This window comes from Hylobates moloch, unplaced genomic scaffold (genome assembly GCF_009828535.3).
Source record: "Hylobates moloch isolate HMO894 unplaced genomic scaffold, HMol_V3 SCAFFOLD_17, whole genome shotgun sequence".
NCBI lineage: Eukaryota > Metazoa > Chordata > Mammalia > Primates > Hylobatidae > Hylobates > Hylobates moloch.
Window position 1 is genome coordinate 28,165,098 of NW_026652292.1, and position 20,862 is coordinate 28,185,959.

The 20,862-nt window shown below is 40.3% G+C and overlaps 1 protein-coding gene and 1 long non-coding RNA gene across 3 annotated transcripts in view; one reads left to right on the forward strand and one right to left on the reverse strand.

Annotated features, from left to right (window-relative positions):
- The window catches only part of CDH6 (cadherin 6), a 137,133-nt gene that overhangs the window by 78,771 nt on the left and 37,500 nt on the right, over positions 1-20,862 (forward strand). The window lies entirely within an intron of this gene.
- On the reverse strand, positions 16,869-19,567 carry LOC131381693 (uncharacterized). The gene is made up of 2 exons (XR_009210575.1): positions 19,325-19,567; positions 16,869-17,030 (listed from the first exon to the last, which is right to left on the reverse strand). It is a non-coding gene; the product is annotated as an uncharacterized LOC131381693 (long non-coding RNA).

Consider the following 20,862-nt stretch of genomic DNA (forward strand, 5'->3'; position numbering starts at 1 on the left):
AATTTCTTGACGATGATAGGTATATAGTCTAAGATTACATTCCGTAAGAAAAAAAGAGCACAGGTAGATGTAGATACAGATTAGATTTTGAAGACATAGGCATTCATTAACACAAAGATGAATTTACTTAAAATATCAGAATTATGCCTAACTTTAGGCAGAAGATTTGCACAGTACCATTCAACAGCTACAGCAACACTTAATTCCCGTCTGCTCCATTTTATCTTCCACAGTGTTCTTTAACACCTCCTTCCACACAATGTATATACATAAGACCAGCCTCCACTAATGCATTCGAGGTGCTTCTATTTTTAGTAACATGCCAGATCTGTTTTTATGGAATTTAATAAACTGTATACTTTCAAAGGTATTTTCTGATGGAAGTTGGTGATGGTTTTGAGGGGACAGTTTTCAAAAAAATTGATAGGCTGTATTTTTTTTAAATATTATGAAAATGTGGGTTGTATTTGAGGCCTTAACGTACAGGCTTTCCCAATATGTCTTTATCCTCAGTCTTTAAAATTAATGTCTACCCAATTCAATGAAGCCACTCTTCTCAAGATAATTAGACAGTAATGTTTTAACGGACCATAAAAATAAAAGTTGTCAGCCATACACACCTTTAAAATTAGAAATGAGCAATTATTTGTTACCATAATTACATGATCCAAATTAGTAAACATGAAGCAATATTTTATACGTTCTGAAAGGTTACTTAAAAGATGCCATCGTTGAAATGTTGCTTTTTTTAATTCTTACACTGATTTTTTTTTCCTAAAAAGAGCATCAACTGAAGAATAGAAACCTCCTGGCACTAATTCTATGCGTGATTCAGCGAGTCTCTGAATCACTTGTTGCTTCAAACAGCAATGTCAGATGAAAGCATCGTCATAGCTGATATTTTCTGAGCATTACTTTGTTCTAAACCCTGTCCTAAGTGCTTCAAGTGGGTTATCTCATTGGATCCTCGCAGCAACCCTAATGCATGGGTATTGTTTCCATACAGATGAGTAAACTAAGGCTCAGAGCAGTCAAGTATTTCAGGCCATTGTCTCACACTGCTAAGACCCCAACAGACGATACTGTCTGACCACCTAGCTACTCAGTTATATACTCTCCCCTGTATGTCCACTTTGCAAAGCCATTTTGAAGCACAAGTGAAAAAAAACCCGGAATATGCGTTGGTGTTCAATGATTGCATTCTACGCAGTACCACAAATGCTGATTGAGAATCTATTGTGTGAAACCCAAAGGTAGAGAGAAAAAAAAAATTTTTTAAGGCTACTTTTAAAGAGCTGCACGAATGTCTGCCTTATTGTTATGCACATTCCTTTTACTTTTTAATTTCCAGAACACATTAGTGGTATTCAAAATAGTTACATGTGAGCATTTTAGAAGCAGATATGCAATTAGTGATCTTTCTGGTCATTGTGATTTTTTTTTTAAGTGTCTTTTTCTTTCCCTTGATAACCCTCTCTAAACTTCCGTTCTGGTTCAATGACCCACAATAATCTTTTCTCCCTGAATCAGGGCAAGTGCCTTGGGCACATCTCTCTTCTTCATCATTTAAATTTAATGCTCAGCCATTTAACTAACATTTTTATATTTCTATGATTTAGCATATTTAAGAGAAAGTGCATGCATACACTTGCTCATTGGATATACTTCTTAGAAAATATTTCTAGAAGTAATTTCTCAACAGCCATTATTGGCAATAATCCTCATTTGTTTCCACTGAAAGTGAAACCAACTGATTTCATTTTCTTGATGACAAAAGTTCCAATTTGCTATTTGATACTAAGAAAATGTCTTGTATAGCAGCAATTTTCTGGCTCTTAAACTTCTCTCTGTGCACAGTAGCTCATGTGGAGAGCAGAAAAGTTAGAATGTCTGGCCTTGGTCATAAACCCAAGGCAACTCTTACCTTGGCCAGCCACACAGAAGAGTAATAGAGAAAGCCTCACAAGGAACGGATCCCAGATATTCCAACTTCCATTTCATCATGCCGGTGGAATCCTAGAGCCTCCTGCTTGAATTCAATTTGTTGAACAAAATGGAGGGATCGAGCTGGGCGTATGGCTTACGCCTGTAATCCCAGCACTTTCGGAGGCCGAGACAGGCGTTATCACTTGAGGTCAGGAATTCGAGACCAGCCTGGCCAACATGGCAAAACCCGGTCTCTACTAAAAATACAAAAATTAGCCCGGCGTGGTAGCGCATGCCTGGAATCCCAGCTACTCAGGAGACTGAGGCATGAGAATCGCTTGAACCTGGGAGGCGAAGGTTGCAGTGAGCCAAGATCGCGCCACTGCACTCCCAGCCTGGGCAAGAGAATGAGACGGAGAGGTGACAGCATGCTGGCAGTCCTCGCAGCCCTCGCTCACTCTCCGCACCTCCTCTGCCTGGCCTCCCACTCTGGTGGCACTTGAGGAGCCCTTCAGCCCGCCGCTGCACTGTGGGAGCCCGTTCCTGGGCTGGCAGAGGCTGGAGCCGGCTCCCTCAGCTCCCGGGGAGGTGTGGAGGGAGAGGCGCGGGCGGGAACCGGGGCTGCGCGCGACGCTTGCGGGCCGGCGCAAGTTCCGGGTGGGCGTGGGCTCGGCAGGCCCTGCACTCAGAGCGGCCGGCAGGCCCTGCCGGCCCCGGGCAATGAGGGCCTTAGCACCCGGGCCAGCGGCTGTGGAGGGTGTACTGGGTCCCCCAGCAGTGCCAGCCCACCGGTGCTGCACTGGATTTCTCGCCCGGCCTTAGCTGCCTCCCCGCGGGACAGGGCTCGGGACCTGCAGCCCACCATGCCTGAGCCTCCCCGCCTCCGTGGGCTCCTGTGCCGTCCCGGCCTCCCCGACGAGCGCCGCCCCTGCTCCACGGCGCCCAGTCCCATCAACCACCCAAGGGCTGAGGAGTGCGGGCGCACGGTGCAGGACTGGGAGGCAGCTCCACCTGCGGCCGCGGTGCGGGACCCACTGGGTGAAGCCAGCTGGGCTCCTGACTCTGGTGGGGACTTGGAGAACCTTTATGTCTAGCTAAGGGATTGTAAATACACCAATGGGCACTCTGTATCTAGCTCAAGGTTTGTAAACACACCAATTAGCACCCTGTGTCTAGCTTAGGGTTTGTGAATGCACAATGGACACCTGTATCTAGCTACTCTGGTGGGGACTTGGAGAACCTTTGTGTCTAGCTCAGGGATTGCAAATGCACCAATCAGCACCCTGTCAAAACAGACTACTCGGCTCTCTGTAGAATGGACCAATCAGCAGGATGTGAGTGGGGCTGAATAAGAGAATAAAAGCAGTCTGCCCGAACTAGCAGTGGCAACCCGCTGGGGTCCCTTTCTGCACTGTGGAGGCTTTGTTCTTTCGCTCTTTGCAATGAATCTTGCTGCTGCTCATTCTTTGGGTCCACGCTGCCTTAATGAGCTGTAACACTCACCGGGAAGGTCTGCAGCTTCACTCCTGAAGCCAGCGAGACCACGAACCCACCGGGAGGAAGGAACAACTCCAGATGCGCTGCCTTAAAAGCTGTAACACTCACGGCGAAGGTCTGCAGCTTCATTCTTGAGCCAGCGAGACCACGAACCCACCAGAAGGAAGAAACTGCGAACACATCCGAACATCAGAAGGAACAAACTCCTGACACGCCACCTTTAAGAGCTGTAACACTCACCGCGAGGGTCCGCGGCTTCATACCTGAAGTCAGTGAGACCAAGAATCCACCAACTGCGGACACAAGACTATATCTCAAAAAAATAAATGAATAAACAAACAAGGAGTCAAAGTAAAGAGTGAAGAGTTTGGATGCTTTTTGTTCCCACTGTAGCTGTTACTTCCACACTCCAACAAGTTAAACAGAGGTAGAAGTTGTTGCAAGGTTAGAGAGGCTCCCGTGCTCATTAGGACACAGCCCTTTGAATCTATTCTATAGGCATAGTTATTTATTGATCAGCATAACTCGTTCGTAGTATTAGTAAACCATGTAAATACTGATTGCACCAGAGTTCATTTTTTTTTGTCATAATATGGGTCTGTAGTAGCAGATAGGAATATAAATAAGCTGAACGCCAAGATCCTAGTTTACATTTCTTTTAAAATCAAGATCTCTAATTGTTTTCAACTTCATTTTAGATTCGGAGAGTACATGTCAGGTTTGTTAGCTGGTTACATTCCATGAAGCTGAAGTTTGGGGTACAGCTGATCCCATCACCCAGGTACTGAGCATAGTACTCTACAGTTAGTTTTTCAACTCCTGCCCTCTCCTTCCCACTTCCCTCCCCGCTCTGTAGTCCCCAGTGCCTATTGTTGCCATCCTTACGTCCATGAGTACCCGATGTTTAGCTCCCACTTATAAGTGAGAACATGCCATATTTGGTTTTCTGTTCTTGTGTTACTTCACTTAGGATAATGGCCTCCAGCTGCATCCATGTTGTTGCAAAGGACATGATTTCATTCTTTTTTATGGCTGCATAGTATTCCATGGTGTATACGTACCACATTTTCTTTATCCAGTCTGCCATTGATGGGCACCTAGGTTGATTCCATGTCTTTGCTATTGTGAATAATGCTGCATTGAACATGTGAGTTCATGTCTCTTTTTGGTAGAACAAAAATCCCTAATTTTAATTTTGACTAAATTTTATTTCAAAAATCAGATAATAAATTCCTGACATACTGTAATCAAGCATCAATAGATTCCTAAACCATGGGTGTTTTTCATTTCTACTGATATGAAAAGCGAAAAATACATTGTAACCAGAATTATACATTTAACTTTTAGAGGCCTTAACCTCTCTAGCCAAATTTAAAAATGTCTTCCTTATGTTCCACCCACATTTACCAAAAATAAACAGACATTTGGGAGGGGTCCTCCCTTTGATAGGCTTCATCAAATTAGGAGATTATGTTTAGATGTCAATGTGCCATTGCAACCTGGAGGGGGCAACTCTGTGTGTGTTGGTGTAGGCTGCTGGGCACAAACTCCCATCTTCCTACAAGCTTTTATTTTGCCAGTTACGAAGATGACAATAAAATGCAACCGTCATGAACACGCTAAATATATCAGTGTTCTTTGCAAACCTTTCTTTCCATCTAGAATTGAAGATAGATCAGAAAGAAGTACAGAATTAAGAAAATTAGAGCTTTTTTTATCACAATTATCAATACATAAGTAAAAGTAATGGGTATTCTCAAAGGCCCATGAAAGGAGTCAAACTTGAAATTATGTGACCTGGAATAAGAAAAGAAGAAGCATACCAAAATATTTCCTAGGGAAAGCATTTATAGTTTCTTCTAGTTTTTTATTCACAGAGAATATATATGCACAAAAAGGAGAGGCATTTTAAAAGATTAAAGTATATACATATAAAAAAAGAATAAATATTTTAGGTGAGTTGGTGTGTTTCAAAGGACTTGAGAGCAGTGATGAGGGCATAACAAAAAGCTTGAAATATCACTCTGAATATGGGATTTAATGCCCACTAGAGGGAATGGAGATTGGAGTTAAGAAGGTAGTTGAAGAAGTTATCTCAGTTATGGCTTTTTTGGAATGGATTTGGAGAGAAAATGCTTTTCATTGATTCAACAATTACTCGCTAGAGAGTGTAAGTCAATAGCATGAGCAGACTGTCTATATTTCAGCCTCAGCTGCACTTCTGACTACGTGTGTAATATTAGGCAAGTAATTTAATGTCCCTGTGCCCCTCGATTCCTCAACTGTTAAAGGAGTCATAAAATTATCGAGGTGAGAATTAAATAAGTTAATACACAGAAAAGGCTTAGAACATATCACAGGGCCCAACATATCACACTTACTAGTAAGGAACTAAAGCAAGACCCGCGTAAGGAGGGAAGGTGCCCTGCCGTGAAGTGTGCCTTCAAAGAACAGATGAAATGGAGAGAAAGAAGAGCCGAAGGTGAACAGGTGATCCCACTCATGGCCAATGTTGTGAAGCCAAGTATTATGGGTCAGAAGATGGTGCCAAAGCAGTGAAGGCAGCTGAGTCTGATGCATTAACAGCAATTCGGGGCATGAGTTTTTATAAAAATATGAAGTTGCCTTTATTATTTTAACTATAAGAAAAATAATATGCACACGACACCTCACATTGTTTGATGATCCCTGGCAACTGGTAGATTCCCCTCTATTTAAGGATATTTATCCTTTCATTTGAAAACATCATCACTTTATGGTACAATTTGGGGTTTATATTATTTCAATTGCCATGAATGTTATTATAGAATCTGGTTAACTCTTGTTTGTTTGTAATAAGAAAGTTTAAGGCACCCAACAATTTTTTAAATGATCTTTTCACTTGGGTTATAATGAGGTTTTAAACAGGAATCGTTATCACAGTTAAGTTACGATTAATGTCGTAATCTCCTTATATAATTGAACCAAAGTTTTATTGTGAGAAAATTACTGTTGATTTAATTATTTAATTACCCTGAATGTTTCACCTTTTTAAGAGCAGAATAATTAATTCTTTGTTTAAGGTTGAACTTCGACCTTAAATATATTGAGCAGTGTTTCAAATTGGATCCCAGGCCTACTCTTTCAATTAGCACTTCAGATATTGAATGCAAACTTTGGAATACTTACATCTTTGCAAACTCTGCAAGATGCTAGCCTACATGTCTTACTCATCCTTATATACCCAATAGTGCCTAGCACATATTTTTGCACATAAAAACAGCCAAATGCTACTTGAATTAAGCTACAGTGAGCACAGAATATTAAAAAACCACCTTGTTATCTAAAAACTGCCTTCCAATTTTTCCAGCTTTATTGAGGTATAATTGACAAAAATTATATATATTTAGGGAGTACAATATGATATTTTGATATACATTATGAAATGATTACTATCATGCTAATTAGCATATGCATTACCTCACATAGTTACCATTTGTGTGTATGTATATTTGTGTGTGTGATGAGAACATTTAAGATCTATTCCCTTAGCCAATTTTAAGTATACAGTATAATATTAACTATAGTCTCCATGTTGACATTTGATTTCTATGCCTCCCAATTGATTGATGCAATGGTTTGATATGAATATCATTGATAGTGTTTTGTGGCATTAGCTTGACAATGGAAAATCTAATGTCTTTAAAGTTCAAGGATGTCTTAGATAGTAAACATATAAACCAAGTGTATTATGAAAGTCTTTCTATGAAAACTACCTCTGGAAATTTCATATCAAAATGGCACAAATATTTTATAATACAAAAGAAGAAAACTCAAGCTTCCTTACTGCAAAACAAAGAAACTAAAGACAACACGGTGGTCCGTGCAGAAACTAACAAGAAAAATAAGAAAAGATATAACAAATAATATTGTGTCATGAAAGCTGGTTCGTTTGAGACATTTACAAATTAAAATCAGACATTATTTAGGGTCTCGGTAGAAGAAAGTTTGAAACAAAATGAGAAAAAGGCAAACAGATTTGGCCAATGGAAAACAAATTTCTTTTTCTTAAAATTGCTTAGAAGCTACATTGTACAGACAATTCAAGTGTTCAGTAAAAGAGAAATCATTTAAAACCTGAGATTGTTGATTGCAACGATTCACAAAAATATCAGCTATAGAGAGAAATGTGATAATATAGGGACAGAAAAATTCTATGTAATGACATTCTTTTTTTAACCAACTATATCTTTTAATCAACATAGTTTGAGTTCTCACAGAAAACAATCATTTCTGGAAAATAATCTCATCTTAATGCTTTCTACTACTTATGAGTACAAATCAGAAAAGAAGCACAAAAGAGGAAACGTAGAGAAAACACTGCTTTAAAATACAGCTACACAAAGCTTTAGCATGCTGGATTGTTTTGTTTTCATAAATTGTGAAACATAAAAATCTAGCTCATTTCCTTATTATTCTGGAGCATGAGGGTTTTTGAGGGATCAGAGGTATTAGGGGTCAATGAGGATCAATACCCCCCAGGCAGCAAAGTTCCCCTTTAGGAAATAAGAAAAGCATTATACTTGAAGACTGAACAACCCAAGGGTTGAGGGCACCAACCTGCAAAGTTGAAAATTCTTGTATAACTTTCAACTCCCCAAAAACTTAGCTACAAATGGCCTACCATTGACTGGAAGCCTTAACACATATTTTGTATGTTATATTGTTATATACTGTACCCTTAAGGTAAGCTAGAGAAAAGAAAATATTTTTAAGAAAATCATGGCTGGGCACAATGGTTCATGTTTGTAATCCAAGCACTTTGGGAGGCCGAGGTGGGTGGATCACCTGAGCCCAGAAATTCCAGACCAGCCTGGGCAACATGGCAAAACTCCATCTCTACCAAAAAAAGAAAAAATTACAAAAAATTAGCCAGGCGTGGTGGCATGCACCTGTAGTCTCAGCTACCTGAGGTCGGAGGATCTCTTGAGACCGGGAGATCAAGACTGCAGTAAGCAAGATCATGCCACTGCACTCTAGCCCGGGTGACAGAATGAGACTCTGCCTCAAAAAAAAAAAAAAAAAAAAAAAAAAAAAAAAAATAACACACATACATACATATATAATAAAAACTAATAAGAAAATCATAAGAAAGGGAAAATATGCTTACTATTGATTAAGTGGAGGTTAATCATCATAAAGGTCTTCATCCTCATAGCCTTCATGTTGGGGAGGCTGAGGAAGAAGGAGGGGTTGGCCCTGCTGCCTCAGGGGTGGCAGAGGCAGAAGAAAATCTAAGTATAAGTGGACCCATGCAGTTCCAATTCATGTTGTTCAAAGGTCAGCTATACTTTCTTATCCTGTTTGTGCCTTGACTGTTCTGTCTATCCTCCCAACCACATATATCATGTTAAAAGAAAAAACAAAGGGCAGATATTTAGCTTGTATTAAAGCTATGATCTTGCTGATTACCAATCCACTTGCCTCTTAAAGGAAAATAGAGTCTTCAAGTCAAATCGAGAAAATTAAGTGACTTGGGCAAAGTTGAGTGGTGGTACTTCATTTCATTTTATCTCCTTTTCAACAGTAGACATCGCTTCCCTGAGTTTTAAAATGATAATGTGGCCGTCGAAATCTTGACTGCCACGCAAACCAGCAAGTAACACCTAAAGAAGGGGAAGGTGTAGGATGGGAGAGAGAGAAAAGAGAATTCAACACAAGAGAAAGTATTCCCTGGCAGGCTATGAGTCATCACGGATTACCTTTTAGCAGAGTTTCATGGCAGAAAACTTGTAGTGAGGATAGGGAGCAATGATAATATTGTCTCACATTGTGTCGAGCTTTACAGCTTATAAAATGCTGTCACATGTACAAGCATTCCTCAGGTGATCCACATAACCACTCTCTAGTTGAGCTTCCTCAGGTGATCCACATAACCACTCTCTAGTTGAGCTTCCTCAGGTGATCCACATAACCACTCGCTAGTTGAACATGATTCATTCCTTTTGCGTGTAAGCAAACACAGGCTTAGAGGAGTTCAGGGACCACAGGGCCATTGCCAGCACAGTACCAAAGCTGAGGCTAGAGTTCAGCTTTCTTGAGGGGTTTAAGTCTGATACTCTTTCCCTATATCACATTATTAAGATATTAAAGTAGCAGAGAGTATTTCAGATATGGTGGACAAATGAAACAATGACATACATGGGAGGGAGAGGAGCACAAATTTCATGCCACTGACATTGCAGTGAGGACACTTTCCCCTGCGGGGCCGTCAGATAGTATGAATTTCTCTTCACTAGTATTTCAGTTGGTTTCTTTAACTGAAAGAGGAGGAGGGGGAGAAGGAGAGCTTTCGAAATGGAGGAGGAAGAGCAGAGGAGAAGAAAAAGGACAACAGAGAAAGGAGAAAGGGAGCTTTCAAAATGAGGAGGATGAGGAGAGCTTTTGAAATCTAAGCTGGTTCCCAAGCAAAAAAAAACTAATAAATGAGCTCATTATCTTCTTTCCTAGAATCATTTGCCATTAATTCCCTGACGGTATGAGAGGTTATAGAATTCAATTTGCTCATCATTTATTGTGCACATACGGGATGCTTGAGAGTTATGAATTTAAGTAAAAAATAGTCATTTGTCTTATAGAGATACATAGCTTTAACTTTTTAGATCCTAAGTAAAAGTCAATGTAAAAGAATATAATATCCAACATATTTTTTACCTTTCAGGAAGAACATGTGTTTGAAAAAGTCCATTTGCTATTAAGGAACACATTTTTTTTTAATTTCTGCCCTTTGAATTATCATATCTCAAATGCCTGTATTTTATCTATTGATATTCTCCCCCAAGGCATATGTGTCAAAGAGAGAGAGGGGGAGAAAGAGAAAGGGGGGTGGGGGAGTGTGTGTGGGGTGTGTTTGTGTGTGTGTCCTTTTTTGGTGATTGCTGAAGAGGTTACACTATAAAGCAAAAAGGTAGCATTCTAACTGGTGAGCTACAATGACTTACTAAATCAATTTTTGACTGGGATCTGGCTCTCAGCTTGATTTACCACTGGCTTTTTGAAAATGAAAATGTTAGACTAAGCAGGAGCGGAGACTAATGTCACAGTCTGCCAAGGCAAGAGGGACCTTGGACTTCAAAAGCCAAGCATAAAGCAATAAACAATGCCTTTTTGGGGAAATAACTTTATGCAATTAATAAACTAAAAGGCATTTGTTTAATTGACAAATCCCTAATGAACAATAACATTTATTATAGTTTATATCATTTGTGCCAGTAGAATTTACAAATAACTTAGCCTGAAGTCTGATAATAAATACAATGAATACAGAAATGTTTATAATCAGTGTGGGGAGGGTTGCTTTGATGTGAGTGAGAATAGAATTTGGAGTCAGGCAGGCCTTGGTATCCCTTCTGGCTCTGTGCTTAACTTTGGATAAATTACTTAATCTCTCTGGCCTCAGTTTCCTAATCTGAAAAAATGGAGAAAATAAAAGTTGCCCCCTGGAGTCATTGTTAGAATTCATGCATGCAACACACTAACCATTTTTGCTGTACCTGATACACAGTAAAGCGTTCAGGAAGGGTTAGTTTTCTTCCCTCCTCCACTGGGATTCTTGAAGGACCACATGCAGTTTCAGTTCACCTTGAATTTCAGAAATATGGAGCTACTGTCTTAGTTTCTTGTTGCAGCTGTAACAAGTCACCACAGATTTGTGGCTTAACACAATATAAATTTATCATCTTATAATTCTGGAGGTCAGAAATGGGTTTCACTGGGCTAAAATCAAGGTGTCTGCAAGATGTCTTTATGGAGGCTTCAGGGAAGGATCCGTTTCCCGTCTTTTCCAGCTTCTAGATACCACCTGCATTCCTTGGCTTCTCGGCTCACCCTGCCTTCCTCCGTCTTCAAGCCCAAAAGCATAGCGACTTCAAATTCTCTCTCTCTTTCTCTCTTCTTCTCTCTCTCTCTCTCTCTGTCCTCGGCTCCTATCATCACATTTCCATCTCTCACTCTTTCTCTTGTAAGGACCCTTGCAATTACCTTGGGCTCACCTGGGTAATCCAAGATAATCTCCACATCTCAAAATTGTTATCTTGATCACATACATAAAGTCCTCTTTGCCATGTGAGGAAACCCAGTCACAGGTCCCGGGAATTAGGACATGGACATCTTTGGGGGAGCAGGTGCATTAGTCTGCCTACTACCACTATTATCACTCTAAAGTTTTGTTCATTTAAGTTACTCTGGTACTTTTGACATGAAATTCAAGGTATTGAGTGTAAAAAATAATTGTCAAGGGAATTAGTAAATTTCTGCTGTGTTTACGCTTTAACTTCTTTTGCTTTTAGCACTTTGTCAAACGTTCTCCTCCACATGACACAAGGTCTGTTTCAGAAGTTATTAAATGTAACAAAAAGTAAAAAATTGAATTGAGTAGGGTTATGTAGAATCTCTTCAAATACAGATCCCTTATGGTATTATTTAAGTGTATTTTAAAAGTCACAAGGTACACATTGATAAGAAAGATGGAAGGATGGATGGATGGATGGATGGATGGATGGATGGATGGATGGATGGATGGAAAGAGAGAGAGACAGACAGATTTAAAAGTTTGATCAATGTTCTCAATTTTCTGACCCCAGGGGACATTTGGAAATATCTGGAGACATTTTTGGCTGTCACAACTTGGGAAGACGCTACTGGCATCTAGTAGGTAGGGACCAAGGACTCTCCTGAACATCCTGTAATGTATGGGACAGCTCCCCAAACAGTTACCTAGTCCAAAATGCCAATAGAGCAGAGACTGTAAAACACTGAATTAGATAATTCTTTGTAACTCAAAATATTGTTTGGTACAGAGTAAGCCTTTAATGAATGTTTACAGAACTAAATGTAAAAACATAGGGAAAAAAATGTGTTGTGGTTAATAGAGCAGGCCACCTGGACTCAAATCTTGCTCTTATTCATTATGCCATGCTGAGAAGTGATTTACCTCCTATATTGCCTCAGTTGCCTCATCACTTACGAGGGGATAAGAATAGAATCATAATGAGTAACAAATTATGTAATCTTTGTGACGAGTTCAGGTCATGTCCTGGCCCATGGTTTGGGCTTAACAAATATCTGCTATTATCATTTTTCCAAATCCCAGCCAGACCAATTGCCAGATGATGAATCACAAAAGAGAAGACTTTAAAGATAAAATATTTCCACAGTTATAAAAATCAATTAAATCATTTCTACTATATAGGAAAATACAAATTTGTGGGGTCATAAGAGCCAACATGGTGTAATAGAAAAAGAACATGAGATACGAAGGCAGACTGATCCCAGGTTTTGTGAGAAAAATAGATTTTCTAGGTTCTCTCTCTCTCTTTTTTTTTTTTAAGATGGAGTCTCACTCTGTCTCCCAGGCTTGAATGTAGTGACATGATCTCAATTCACTGCAACCTCTGCCTCCTGGGTTCAAGCGATTCTCCTGCCTCAGCCTCCTTGGTAGCTGGGCCTACAGGCGGGCACCACCATGCCCAGCTAATTTTTGTGTTTTGGGTAGAGGCAGGGTTTTGCCATGTTGCCCAGGCTGGTCTCAAACTCCTGAGCTCAAGCAATTCACCCACCTCGTCCTCCCAAAGTGCTGAGATTACAGGCTTGAGCCACCGTGCCCAGCCCTATTTTCTAGATCCTTTTCAAGCCCATTTTGTAGATCAAGAAATAAGCTGGCCAAACAAAATAAAACTCACTAATTCCATTTATAAATGTAGTCACCAAGCATTATTTGCAGCATGCTCTGGCATGTAGGTCATTTTTCCACCCCAGCTGTCTCCATGGGGTTTGTACTAGGAATTGGCCCTTCCATCTACTGAAGTTTGTATGGTAGGATATTCCTGAAACCAAGGAAGTTCACATTCCTGGCTGTCAAATAACACATACAAAGACTTATTTCTACTGCCCTGAGACACATGAATCTGAATCCACAGGGTGGAACAGTGGCAAGGTTTGGGTAAAGGTGAAAGCAGAGTGGCTTTTTCCCACCTGCCCTGGGGCAATCACGTGGTGAGGGAAAAGTCCTGTTTCATTCCCATGAGACTTCCTGGGCTTCTCCAGAGCAAGAAGGGGGTGAATTGATCCGATAGATGGTCCAATAGAAGGACAAAGCAATCCTGTAGCTAGGACTACATGTGCTAAGGGCAACAAAGAAGACATAGCCAGACCTCGAGGACAGTATGTGATGCCAGCGGGGGACGCGAGATGTAGCTAGTCACCTTGATCACTGGAGAGCAAAGGTCATGATCTGCCAGAACCACAGATGCCACTGAGGAAACTAATACATAAGAGATATTCTCTAGAGACCAGAGGATCAGAGGGCTGTATGAGGACTATCCTTGGCTCCAAAAGCCCCCAAATTCCTCACTGACCAAGGCCATGTGGCTTCCTCTCCTTCATACATGCAGATGTCATCTCAGACTGGATCAGGAGCAAAGCAGGAGGAGAAAGAAACCAGAAAGACTGGGATTTATCCAAAAGAGACCATATTACTGAATCAGGAAGACTTTATTGGGATTGTACTAAATTACTGAGTCAATATTCAACCTGTATTGAGCTTCTAATCCTCAATGGGACTAGAGCTTGAGGGAAAAGCTATAAACAAAAATAATTATAAGGAAGCTGCATCTTTCCTTGCACATTTGAGTTCAGTGTGAGAAAATATGTGACCCTGCAACTTAAGGGAAGGTTTCTATTTTTGCTGACTTTATGGCTTTTATTACCCCAGGCACATAATCAAGGCCTCTTCTGATTTTCTCCCACACTGAGCCTTGAAACTGTGCCATGTGCTCATATCGGTTGCTAAATCATTCTTCTCCCATCAGTAGTCTAAGCTTCTCCAAGAAGTCTTCCTAAACCATCAAAGAGCTTACACATTCCCTGATTCAGTCTTCTCCAACTTACAAGTTCCTTCTGTGCTATTCTCCAGCTTTTTACTTACCTTGTGAATCCTAATACCTAATAACAGTAAAGTGTCTAATTTCTGCTTTTCTCTATATATTTTATTCCAACGTAAATGGCAAGTTTATAGAAGGCACAATTTAGATGCTTTTATTCATTGCTTTATGCAACTTGTCAGACCGATAAGTGTTTTTAAATGGTCGTGGTTGACAGTTAAATTATTTTATTATGAAATAATGTTTCTGTGAAATGGAGCATTTCTCTTTAGTTGCTGCAACAGGAGGATACTTGAAATATAGTTTAGTAAAATCTTGCAGCTTTTTCACCATTAACAGATGACTTCTGACCCAGCACCCAATGTATTTATGATGGTCAATGAATTCAATGTACTTACAGTTGGTCCATTTTTGTCAACAAATCTAAGACAAGTTGTCTTTACTATTGCATTGAAGTTGAATTTGTTATTAAAGAAATGCTTTCAGGTCTGAGGCAATAACTTGAATTACTTCCTCAGATTATTCAGATTAGACCATGTGTCTAATGTTTAGTAGTAATTGATAAATTATATGGCAATTTCAGGAATGTATATTTTTGATCTACAGAATTATCCTAAAGTCAAGAAAGAGGATAGAGGACACTAAAATTTATTGAGTGTCTGCTATGTGCCAGAAACATTCACTGATCATTGATATCTTATCCAACTTAATTTTTACAAGATTCATTTATTTATTCTTTCATTTATTCCTTGCTATCATTGACTATCAGTATCTATAAAGTGCCTGTATATCAGGCTCTGAGGATACAGAAGTGACCTAGACAGGTTTGGTGCCTTCCTTTATGAACTTTCAGCCTAGCTTGGAAAACAGTAAAACACATCATCAACAACAATAGAATGTGCTGATGGCTACGTGGGGAATGAATTGATTGTGTATAGAAGGAGAATCTAACTTAGACCAGCAGCTTAAGGAAGGCTTCTCTGAGGTGATAAAGATTAAGCAGACCTGGCACAGGAGTTGGCTTAACTAGGTGAGGATACTAAAAGGGATTGATGTCAAGGGAACCATATGCAGGAAGGCTTAGCTACGAAAGATCTAGTTAGTGATGTTATCTTCAAGAAACTGCAAGAAGTAGGGTATGGCTGGAACCAGGAGAGTTAAGGGGAGAATGATGGCTGATGAAGCCAAAGAGAGGAGGAGCAGAGGCCGTGCCGGGCTTTGGAGGCCATGTGAAGGGGTGGGGATGAGGGCTTTATCCCAAGAGTAAAGAGGACACTGCAGGATTTAATTAGAGGAGACTGGCATCTTCAGAGTTGGTGTTGTTCTTAAGTTGATCTAGTTACAGAAAGGAAAATCTAAAGCAAGCAAGCCTGGGTGTGTGTTTGGAGGGCCTCCTTGCAATAGACCAATGAGAAAAGGCAGTAGCATGGACCAGAGTGACAGCAGTGAAAATGGGAAAAAGTAGGTGAATCAAGATATACATAAGAGGTAGAATTGACTAGAGTTGGTGGCTTAAGGAATGTGGGGATAGTGGCAGAGGGGATGGCCTAGGATGACTCTCTGGTGGCTTTTACAGAGATGAGAGGAGGAAAATGATTTGGAGAGAAGGTGATGAGGTCAATATTGGATGTGCTGAGTGTTAAGTTGTCTAAGAGATTTGCCTAAGAGGTGACTATATTCTTGACTCCAGATCTCAAGAAAATGTTCTTCCCTGGGGTAATAGATAGATCTGGGCATTGATGGTACAGAGATAGCAATTGAATCCATGAAAACAGATAGAGGATCTCATGTGGGGAGAGCATGTGAAAGGAGGGAGACAAGGACCAAAGACATAGGCCTACAGGATACTAGCATATAAGGGGCAGATAGAGGAGGCAACGTTAATCATTTCCAGTTCTATATTAGGACTGAATGGAGACTAAGATCAGTTAATGTATTTCACTGATTAATAGGAAAGTCAGAATTCAGATCCAAATCCCACCACTTTCCCAAAATCCACCTTTGGATACTTGGTGTTTATGAATTCAAGAGTAATTTATTGAAGGTTTTCTCTGAGGTAAGCCCTCTACTAAGCATCTTACATACATTATTTTATTTATTGTCTGAGAAACCTACTTGTAAATTAAGTATTATTATTATTCCCATCACATGGACGAGGAAATGAAGGCCTGGAGAGGTTAACCAAGTCCCCCAAGGTTATGTGACGAGTACATAGCATAAATTTACACTCACCTCTTTCCCTTGCCTATGTCCATGCTTGTAGCTATTATGATTGTACTAGTTAAGGTAGTGGCTCTCAAACTTGAGCACTCGTCAGAACTACCTAAGGGGTTTCTTAAAACACAGCATTGGTGGGCCTCCCCTGAGTTTCTGATTCTGGAGGTAGGTGGGGCCAGATGTTTGCATTTCTAACTAGTTCCCAGGTAATGCCAGTGTGGCTGGTCCAGGGACCGCACTTTGAGAACCACTGAGTTAGGGTCAAGGCAGAACTACAATAACACCAACAAAACTTCAAAAACGTAATGGTTGAAGTGCAATGTCTTTTTTTCCTCTTTCACATTACAGGCTGGTCGGATATGAGGTTATTCTAGAACCTGGGTTCCTTCCACTTTGTGGCTTGCCATCCCCTTGGGCACTGTCCTCATCAGCCTGGTGGAAACCAGGTCACTGCCTCATTTACATTGCAACCTGCAGAAAAAAAGAAAAAAATAGGACTAGAGCAAGCCAATTCCTGCTAAACCAGGGACACTGAAGTTGCACCCTTTCCATTCACACATATTACAATGTGAAAACTGAATCACAGGGCTGAACAGCCACACACCCAGCTGACACACAGCTGGGAACCTGCCACAATCATATGCTGCCATCAGCTTTTTAGTTGGTAAAATAATCATCACATATAAATTAGTTAACTCATGCCAAATTATTAACATTCAAATACAGCAGAATAAAATGTGTCATATGGAATTTTATTAAAATATACTTTTGATTTACCTAATCCTATAGTCTCTAAAACAGAAGCAACTCTCATCCCTGCCATGTACTTCAAGCAAGGTTCAATTTCTTCCTGATATAAACTCTACCCAACAAGCTTTTCCCAGCCTTCACAACACTGTCTATTTATTACCATTACGTATACATACATTATGTATAAAGATGTATGTATACATGCGGACATCTATACATATACACAGATATTGATGCAGTTAAGCCTCAATTTGTCATAACTTGATTTATTGTGCTAATTTAAAGTAACATTCCACTTATTTAACACAAAGATGTTCTCTCTCTCTGCTGTAATTCCTGTTTCTGTCCCGCAATCCCAATCAGACGGCATCTTTTCAACACCACTGTTCTCTAATTGTTTTATAACAGCTCAGATTAGCAACCATAACATTTCTTAAAGAGCAACATTACATTTGCACTACATCGTACAAGTATATTAGCCATAATTCAATTTTTCATTTTAGCCAAACATCACTTCACACCTTTCCTAAGCCCACGTAAGGCTGCTGTAGGTACTTTCCTATGTATGTCATCTAGGTAAGCTTTTGTTTGGATTGTTTTTGTAGGGGGGAGAGGGGGTTCTTTTATTTAATTTTTATTTTAGATTCAGAGGGTACATGCACTTGTTATGTGAGTATTACATGTGTAATGGTGGGGGTTGGGTCTCTAGTGTACCCATCACCCCAGTATTGGACATTGTACCCAGTAGGTGATTTTTCAGCCATCACTCCCCTTCCTCCCCACTTTGGAGTCCCAGAGTCTATTTTCCCCATTGTTATGTCTATGTGTACTTTTTGTTTAGCTCCCACTTGTAAGTAAGAACATGTGGTATTTGATTTTCTGTGTCTGTGTTAGTTCATTTAGGATAATGGCCTCCAGCTCCATCCATGTTACTGCAAAGGACATGATTTCATTCTTTTTTACAGCTTTGTAGTATTCTGGCATGTATATGTACCACATTTTCTTTATCCAGTCAACTATTGGTGAACACGTAGGTTGGTTCCATGCCTTTGCTGTTGTGAATGGTGTTATGATAAACATATGAATGCAGGTGTCATTCTGATAGAATGATTTCTTTTCCTTTGGATAGATTACAGAGTGATTTACTGAATTGCTGGGTCAAATGGTAATTCTATTTTTAGTTCTCTGAGAAATCTCCATACTGTTTTCCATAGAGATTGAACTAATTTACCTTCCCATCAACAGTGTATGAGTGTTTCCGTTTCCCCACACCCTCACCAACATTCTTTGGACTGTTTTCTGTCTCAACAATGCATATGCTTCGGAGATTGCATTTGGTCACTGACTCAGATGGTGACTTGGGGACACACAGGAAATGGGAGCAATAGGGCAGCATTAGCTGGCTTCATAGACCACTAAAAATCTTCGTTATGCCTTTGAATTTGATTTAAAGTCAAGCTGGAATTCGGCACGTTTAGCGTGTAAAGACATGCTGTGTCCCCAGGAAACCACAACACCCAGAGGCAAAGATGCTGCCATGGTTTTGGTCCCACCCACCATGGAGCTACATCTACAACCAAAAATCCCTGTGTTTATTTGCCAAGATGCTGTATTTAAAAAAAAAAAAAAATGGGCACAGTGGCTCACACCTGTAATCCCGGCACTTTGGGAGGCCCAAGGCGGGCAGATCACTTGAGGTCAGGAGTTTGAGACCAGCCTGACCAACATGGTAAAACTCTGTCTCTACTAAAAATACACAAAAAATTAGCCAGGTGTGGTGGCGGGTGCCTGTAATCCCAGCTACACGGCAGGCTGAGCCAAGAGAATCGCTTGAACCTGGAAGGCAGTGGTTGCAGTGAGCCGAGATCGCGCCACTGCACTCCAGCCTGGGCAACAGAGTGAGACTCCATCTCTAAATAAATAAATACATTTTAAAAATCAACAGAGAAAACAGACAAAGACCAAGAGCTCCCTCTGGCACAAAATGCTACAGGTACAGTAGTAAAAAGTCTTACCGGCCACAGGTGAGATGTGACTTTCTGAGGCAAGTGGATAATTTTTACTTGATGGTGAATCGTTAAAAGTGAACCAGATGATTAAACTTAATGGAACAGTCACATTAAACTGAAATTAGTAAAAACATGCCTCGGGCAGGCTACAACCTTTTATTTGTTGTTGTTTAACTTCTGTCTTTCACAGTGGCCATGATGGATGACATCACAAAAGAAAAAATCCAATTAAAATCTCAGTGCTCAATAAACCCCTCATGTCTGGTTTTCACCACCACTTTCACAGGCACTGATGTCTTATGTTTCCTTTTTTTCCCAAGAAAAGAACTGGCCCCAGGGGAGTTTGATGGCAGAGGAGGACAGTGGGGAGAAAAAGCAGAGGCTTTGGGAGGCTTCCGCTCCGTGTACTCTGTCAGACCCAGAAAATGCACTTTGGAGGGAGGAAGGGGGAGGAAGTTAAATTGCTTTATTACCAGACAATGCAAAGAGAAGAGATATATTTTCCCACTAGTTTTCAAATATTGATAAATCAGAATTGTGATCTGCAAAGCAATCCTTGCTCACACTCTTCTTTAACGTCTCCTCTGCCCTTTAACATTGTTTCGGGTGTTTGTTCTATAAGTCATCGAAATGGTCTCACCTGACAGCTAAAAATACATTTCTGATTACTTCTACCTGAATAAATCTTGTGACTAGATGTGGAATTCACCTATTAAGTGTGCAACAATTACATAGTGAAACCGATGAAAGAACTAGTGGAGGAGAGTGTATAATCTAGTGGAATGCAGAATATAATAAATCACATGTAAAGATAGCAATTGCCCCCCACCGCCCAGTTAAATAATACTGGCTTTTGATCACAGATTTGACCTTAGAGATACCATGTGTCTGTAAAATTGGCTTTTCAAAGTCTTCAAAATAAAGTTCTCAAAGTCAAAATAGGAGGAAAAACACGCTGATTATAAACTAAGAGTTAATAATGGTAGCACTCTCTTAAATTTGGGAGGCACTTTGTAATTTATAAGACCCATATTATGCTTTTATTGCATGTTTACATGGCGGTTAATGTACTATTTGCATGTGGTCTTCAATTAGATCTTCACAACAGCCTCGCCATGTAGCTCTTATTACCCTCATTTTGCAGATAAGATTCCTGGCTGAGGGAGGTTAATTGACTCTGCTGTGGTCTTACACTTGCTGAGTGAAAAAGAATGAACATGGCTCATGCCTAGGACTGTGCCCCCCGCACTGTGCCAGGCTGCTCACCACAGCTGCCCTAGAGCAAGGATCCGCCAGGTGGTGACATTGGTTTCCTTACTCATGGGTTAATGAAATAGCTTTTTAAGAGCCTCTTCAGTCATTCTAATTTGACGATGGAGAGTTAAACCTTCCCCAGTGGCTCTTTGTGTGTCATGATGGTTTCAGCGTTTCCTTAGCATATCCCATCACTCAAATCATGGGATGCTCTTGTTTTACATTTCTGATTGCATTTATCTCACTTCTAAGCAATTTCCTCCCCATTCGAATTTATCTTCCATTATTTC